Source organism: Mirounga leonina, unplaced genomic scaffold (genome assembly GCF_011800145.1).
Source record: "Mirounga leonina isolate KUSES-001 unplaced genomic scaffold, KU_Mleo_1.0 Mir_151, whole genome shotgun sequence".
Taxonomy (NCBI): Eukaryota; Metazoa; Chordata; class Mammalia; order Carnivora; family Phocidae; genus Mirounga; species Mirounga leonina.
The window spans coordinates 29,609-37,298 of record NW_023270377.1 but is presented as its reverse complement, the minus strand read 5'-3'; the positions used below and the strand labels follow the sequence as shown (position 1 = coordinate 37,298).

The 7,690-nt window shown below is 50.7% G+C and overlaps 1 pseudogene; it reads left to right on the top strand.

Moving 5' to 3' along the window:
- The first annotated feature begins 3,079 nt into the window (after window positions 1-3,079).
- On the top strand, window positions 3,080-4,394 carry LOC118012612 (annotated as a pseudogene).
- Window positions 4,395-7,690: the final 3,296 nt, after the last annotated feature.

Genomic DNA, 7,690 nt, shown 5'->3' with positions numbered 1-7,690 from the left:
CGTTCCAAACAGCACAGGCCATTCCTGGGAGATGTTCTCCTCTGCTGGGTTTTTGGACGCCTTCTACTCTCCAATCCACATGAGAAATGGAAAGGGCAGATGCTCTCCTTTAAGCAGGATTGTAAAGGTGGAAGGGTGGCTTTTCCTACATACATACACGGGGGCATTTTCTTTAAAGGTTTTTTTTATGTATTTGGGGGGGCAGAGCAAGAGAGAGAGAGAGAGCGAGCAAGAGAGCACAGAAGCAGGGGCAGAGGCAGAAGGAGCAGCAGACTCCCCTGAGCACGGAGCCAATTAGGATTCAGGACTCAGCTCAATCCCCATCCCCAGGACTCTGAGATCATGAGCTGAGCCGAAAGCAGACCCTTAACCGACTTCGCCACCCAGGCGCCCCGACGTGGGTGCATTTTTTAAAGTTGAAGTAAGAGTAGCCTCATTGTGTGTGTTACCGGAAAACGGAAGGAATTCCTGATTGCTCATTTTAGAGAAGCTTCGTTGTGTGTCCCTGTGGGTGACTCAGATGACCACGTGTCTGTGCCTGGGCCACGGGCAGCTGCCTCACCTTGTGCCATCACACAGATGGAAAGGTGTGCAAGAGTCCAGACTCCTGGAACCTGCCCCAACCCTGGGGGCCTGGAAGAGAAGAGCCAGGATGGGCCTGCAAACGCCCCGTGGCTCCAGGCGTCCCTTCCAGTGCATCTCCTGACGACCAAGTCTGTGGCACACCCAGAGGAGGGCAAAGGGGAAAGAGAATCTCCATGACTACGGGCCGGGGAAAATTCCTCAGCAATGACACCGGAGAGCACAAATCATCAAGAAACAACACGTGCAGTGGGCTTCGCTGAAACCCAACACTTCTGCTTTTTGAGAGACCCTGTTAAGAGCATGAAGCGACAACCCACAGATGAGGAGAACACATTTGCAAATCATGGATCTGATGAAGGACTTGTATCTTGAATATATAAAAACTTCCCGAAACTGAGTGAAAGGGCAGACACAGGGTCTGACCGCCACTTCACGGATTCAGCAGCACGCAAAAAGATGCTCACTGTCCCTGTGCATTAGGGGCATGTACAGTAAACCCACGACACATAGCTTCTAGTGCTGGAGTGGAAGCCTGGGTCCCGTCCAGCACTGGCGAGGCCGTAGGGAAAAGGAACGTGAAATTTTGGAAGACGGCTTGGCAGTTTGTTACAAAGGTGAACATGAACCTACCCCATGGTGCAGGCATTTCCCTCCCAGCAGTTTACGCCAGAGAAACAAATGCCCTCATGCAAAGACCTGCAGGCGAATGACGCAGCAGGTCCATTTGTAACGACCCCAGAGAGAAACCTGAACAGCGTTGGGGAACCACACAGCCCGTCCTCCTCCTCCCTTGGGGGGCTCCTGTGGGCGGGGCGGGGCTTCGGGGTTAGGGTTCGGGTTCGGGTTCGGGTTCGGGTTAGGGTTCGGGTTCGGGTTCGGGTTCGGGTTAGGTTACGGGTTCGGGTACGGGTTAGGGTTAGGGTACGGGTACGGGTATGGGTACGGGTACGGGTTAGGGTTAGGGTTAGTGTTAGGGGTAGGGGTAGGGTTAGGGTCTCCCTGTCCTCTGCTGTATAGAGACCATTCTCCTCTGGTAACCAGATTGATCATTTCAAAACATAACCTTTGAGCCTCTCTGCGATCCGCTCCCCACCTGTCTGTACTCTCCAGCCTCACCTCTCCCACTGCAGCCCCCCTCTGTGGGCCACCAAGCTGTCTGGTTGTCCCACATGTGCCTTGGGCCTGACGCCAATCCTTTACATTCTCTGTGCCCTCTGCCAGGAGCACTCTTCTCTCCCCTTGCATCATGTCTGCCTTGTTTCCTCATTGGCTGGGCCTCTACTTGCCCCCTGGTGACCTGACTCATGTCTGCTGGGTGTATGTGCTCGTCCCATATTTAAATGTAGTATCCACCTTCCCTGTGTGAGCGATTTACTAACCTGCGAGGTATGGGGTAGGCACAGGGAGGTAGTCTTAGTGCCTGTGTAAAAAAGTCAGTCTGAGGGCGCCTGGGTGGCTCAGTCATTAAGCGTCTGCCTTCGGCTCCGGTTATGATCCCAGGGGCCTGGGATTAAGTCCCATGTCAGGCTCCCTGCTCAGCGGGGAGCCTGCTTCTCCCTCTCCCCCTCCCCCTCCTTGTGTTCCCTCTCTAGCTGTCTCTTTCTCTGTCAAATAAATAAAATCTTAAAAAAAATCAGTCTCAGAGGGGCTCACCACACTTGCTGACAATGGGGGAGCTGCTGTCCCCACAGTGAGGGGCAAGTAGTCCCCTCAAAGGGGGACCAGCCATGTGAGGCAGTTGGACAAGACTTCCAATGTTTTGGGGCCAGGGAGATGCAGACCTGGACCCAGAAGCTCACACCCTTGGATTCAAGGCTGGGGCCTAAGCAAGCCCCCTTTTTCCAGGGGTCATCTTTCCCCTTCCCTGCCCATGGGCTGAACCTGATTCCTGATCTGGGGAGTTCGAGGGTGACCCCTCCTAGGAATACCAGTGGTTTACTAATGGACCTTGTCAGCCAGAGGCCCAGTAGCCTTCAAGGGAGGACCCTATAGGGGGTGGAGACAGCTCTGTTGGGGACCAGCGACAGCCCACTCAAAGTAAAGTGGGGCAGCTGGCCGGCCCTGCTGATTCTACCCAGTCTGTAGGACAGAGAAACACGGGCTGTGCCCAAAGGTGCTCAACTCATGGCAGGTGGGGACAGAACCTGCAGGGGGGCAGCTAGGGGAGGGCACCTGCAGGGTTTGCCCAGGAGCTCAGCACAGGGGGAGTGTTCCTGGCTCCAGCATGCTGACTGTGCGGCTGCATGGGTTTCCAGCCTCCCAAGCCTCAGGCTCCCCTTTGTAAGATGGGGCGCTGATGGCCCCCATCTCTGGGAGCAGAAGGTAGGGAGGCCCTGCCGGCAGATTCACTCAGGACAGGTCAGGAGGTGGCTGTTGCTTAAAGCAGCCCAGGGACTGTCCCCATGAAGAAGGTGCACACGTCCATGACCCCCAGCTCTGGGGTCCTGCTGCCAGCCTCTGGCAGTGACCCTCTTCCTGCCCTGTCCCCTGCCCCTGTGGATACGGGGTCTTCCTGGAGCTGTTCCTGCAGAATCACTTCATGGTGGACACAGGGTCATCTACTATGTCTTCACCGACCAGCTGGTTGCTGTGTCCCGTGTGCCCCTCCAGGAGCACTGAAGGGTGGTGGTTCTTGAGGTCCGCGGTGCCCCACACTGGCAGGATGTGTCCATGCAGAACACGGCGATCATGAGCTGCTTCTATGAGGAGTGCTTCCTCTATGAGGTGGATGACATGGTGTGCGGGGATGTGGACATGAAGTTCTGTGACCACGTGGGCATGGAGATCCTGTCCCCCCTCTTTGGCACCCTGCACCCCGGTTTCTACTGGGTGGCCCGTGAGGACTTAAGCTATGAGCGCTGGTCCCAGTCCCAGGCCCACATCCCCAAGGACCAGGGTGACTTCTACTACATGGGGGCCTTTTTTGGGGGGTTGTGGCAGAGGTTCACCGACTGACCTCAGCCTGTCACCAGGTGATGGTGGTCAACTGGGCCAATGGGATCGAGGCCATGTGGTACGATAAGAGCCACCTGAACAGGTACCTGCTGGACCACAAGCCCACCAAGGTGCTGTCCCTGGAGGACCTGAGGGACCCACAGCTATTGGGCTGGCCCTGGAGGACCTGTGTTCAGCTGCTGGGCTGGCCCCGGGTCATGAAGAAGCTGAGATTTGGGCCATGCCCAAGAATCACCAGGACACCCGGAACTCATGAGGGGCTGTCCCCGTCTCCAGCAGGGGGTGCTGACTTCAGCGGAGCCATCAGAGCAGGTTCCTACTTCTGTCCCCTCGAGGGACACTGTGGAGTCCAGTACTGTCTGCACGGGCACGTCCAGTGCCCCAGCCGCACCTGCTCACAGGAGGCCTGCCTGGGGATACAGCGTCCTCTCTTTGCGCTCACTACATTTTCTTCACTTCTGGGTCATTTGCAGCTGTGAACGGCTCCAGTTTTATGTCAGATGTTTTTCTGTGTCAATGCTGAGCAACCATTTTTAAAAAGAACAATTGAGGGAAAAGGTTTTCTCTCTGGTTCTAAACAGACACCGCCTGGTGGGGCTGGGACAGCCCTGTAGCAGCCATGGAGCCAGAACGGGTCCTGGCTGGGTCTTCCCTCCCAGTCCTTGCACCTTGCCATGGCCATGGGGCTTCAGGGTCAGGGTTGCACCGAGCCACCTCTCAGAACCCTGGTGCCCTCACCGCCAGAGGCCTTGGCCGTGACCGCTAGCTCAGCCTCCAGGAGCATGGAGCCCTCTGGGTTATTGCCATTTCCTGCCGTGGATTTATTTTTTATTTATTAATTTTATTTAATTTTTTAAATTTAAATTCATTAGCCAACATATAGTACATCAGTAGATTTTGATGTAGTGTTCAGTGATTCATTAGTTGCCTATAACACCCAGTTCTCATCACAACATGTGCCCTCCTTAATACCCGTCACCCAGTTACCCCACCCCCCCACCCTCCTCCCTTCTGTAACCCTCAGTTTGTTTACCGGAGTCCAGAGTCTCTCATGGTTTGTCTCCCTCTCTGATTTCTTCCTGTTCAGTTTTCCCTCCCTTCCCCTGTAGTCCTCTGTGCTATTCCTGACATTCCACATATGAGTGAAACTATATGATAATTGTCTTTCTCTGATTTATTTATTTCACTTAGCATAATCCCCTCCCGTTCCATCTATGTCAATGTAAATGGTAGGTATTCATCCTTTCTGACAGCTGAGGAATATTCCATTGTACATATATACCACATCTTCTTTATTCATTCGTCTGTTGAAGGGCATCTTGGCTCCTTCCACAGTTTGGCTATTGTGGACATTGCTGCTATGAACATTGGGGGGCAGGTGCTCTTCTTTTCATTACATCTGTATCTTTGTGGTAAATACCCAGTAGTGCAATTGCTGGGTGATAGGGTAGTTCTGTTTGTAACGTCTTGAAGAACCTCCATACTGTTTTTCAGAGTGGCTGTACCAGCTTGCATTCCCACCAACAGTGTAAGAGGGTTCCCTTTTCTCCACATCCTCACCAACATTTGTTGTTTCCTGCCTTGTTGATTTTTGCCATTCTAAGTGGTGTAAGGTGGTATCTCAATGTGGTTTTAATTTCTTTTTCCCTGATGGCTAGTGATGTGAAGCATTTTTTCATGTGTCTGTTAGCCATTTGTATGTCTTTGGAGAAGTGTCTCTTCATGTGTTCTGCCCGTTTCTTGATTGGATTATTTGTTTTTTTGGTGTTGAGTTTGAGAAGTTCTTTATAGATCTTGGATGCCAGCCCTTTATCTGTAATGTCATTTGCAAATATCTTCTCCGATTCCATGGCTTGCCTCTTAGTTTTGTTGACTGTTTCCTTTGCTGTGCAGAAGCTTTTTATCTTGATGAAGTCCCAAAGGTTCATTTTTGCTTTTGTTACCCTTGCCTTTGGAGACGTGTCTAGCAAGAAGTTGCTGTGGCTGAGGTCGAAGAGGTTGCTGCCTGTGTTCTCTTCTAGGATTTTGATGGATTCCTGTGTCACATTGAGGTCTTTCATCCAATTTGAGTTTACCTTTGTATATGGTGTGAGAGAATGGTCCAGTTTCATTCTTCTGCATGTGGCTGTCTAATTTTCCCAACACCATTTATTGAAGAGACTGTCTTTTTTCCATTGGGTATTCTTTCCTGCTTTGTGGAAGATTAGTTGACCATAGAGTTGAGGGTCCATTTCTGGGGTCTCTATTCTGTCCCATTGATCTGTGTGTCTGTTTTGTGCCAGTACCATACTGTCTTGATGATCACAGCTTTGTAATACAGCTTGAGGTCACCTGCTTTTGTTTTATTTTTATTATTTTAGTGAATTTTAAATTAATGTATAATATATTATTTGTTTCAGGGGTACAGGTCTTTGATTCATCAGTCTTATACAATTCACAGTGCTCACCATAGCACATACCCTCCCCAGTGTCCATCACCCAGTCACCCCACGCCTCCCAACCCCCTCCACTCCAGCAACCCTCAGTTTGTTTCCTGAGATTAAGAGTCTCTTATGGTATGTGCTCTGGTAAGCGCTGTGAATTGTGCAAGACTGTTGAATCTCAGATCTCTACCTCTGAAACAAATAATGCAATATATGTTAAGAAAAAAAAAGAAGACGAAGAAGGTAGCAGGAGGGGAAGAATGAAGCAGGGGAAATCGGAGGGGTAGACGAACCATGAGAGACGATGGACTCTGAAAAACAAACTGAGGATTCTAGAGGGGAGGGGGGTGGGAGGATGGGTTAGCCTGGTGGTGGGTATTGAGGAGGGCACATTCTGCATGGAGCACTGGGTGTTATGCACAAACAATGAATCATGGAACACTTCATCTAAAACTAATGATGTAATGTAATGGGGATTAACATAAGAATAAAAAAAAAGAGTCTCTTATGGTTTGTCTCTCTCTCTGGTTTCGTCTTGTTTCATTTTTCCCTCCCTTCGCCTATGATCCTCTGTCTTGTTCCTCAAATTCCTCATATCACTGAGATCATATGATAATTGTCTTTCTCTGAGTGACTTATTTTGTTTAACATAATACACTGTAGTTCCATCCACGTTGTTGCAAATGGCAAGATTTCATTTTTTTGATAGGTGCATAATATTCTCTCTCTATATATATACACACACACCACATTTTCTTTATCCATTCATCTGTTGATGGACATTTAGACTCTTTCCATAGTTTGGCTATTGTGGACATTGCTGCTATACACATTGGGGTGCACGTGCTCCTTCGGATCACTACATTTGTATCTTTGGGGTAAATACCCAGTAGTGCAATTGCTCGGTCATAAGGTAGCTCTTTTTTCAACTTTTTGAGGAACCTCCCTAGTGTTTTCCAGAGTGGCGTCTGCCTTCGTTTTAAATGGCTATTTATGCTGGTGTTTGTGCAATGTGAGCACTCACTCAGTCTGGATGCATGTGCCGTTGGGATTCCTCAGTGCCCACAGATATGGTTTGTGCACTCTCTCTGGACCATCTGCCTGCACTGTGTCTTAGCAAGCATTTACTGATGCCACTGTGAGCTCAGACACCCAACAAGGCGCAGAGCATGAGAGCGAGAACTAAGATACAGGATCCCTGCTCTTGGGCCTTCCTTGGACTTTCAATGGCCCCGTCCTCCTGACTCACTACTTTCCTATTGTGTAATAGACATACAACTGATACCATTAAGCACGTTTCAGGGTACAATTCAGTGGCAATAAGTATATTCACTCTTCTGCACCTGCCGCCTCCATCCATTGCCACAACTTTGTCATCCTCCCAAACTGAACCTCTACCCAGGAGACACTAACCCCCCATTTCCCCTCCCCAGCCCCGGCACCCAGCAGCTCCTTCCACCTCTATGAATCGGAGTGCTCTCTGTCCCTCACAAGTGGGGTCCTCCAGTATTGGTCCTTTAGGGACTGGCTTATTTCACATAGCCCAATGGCCTCAAGGTCTGTCCCTGTGAGCCTGGACCTGACCCACTTTCCCCCCAAAGGAGTGTCTCAGCCCTCTCCTGTCTAAGCCAAGCCTCCTCAGTCCCTTCTGCTCCCCTCACCTTCCTCCTCCGCCTGAAGATGATCCCAGCCAATCTGCAGCTTTGAAGACCTATTCAGTCCAGATG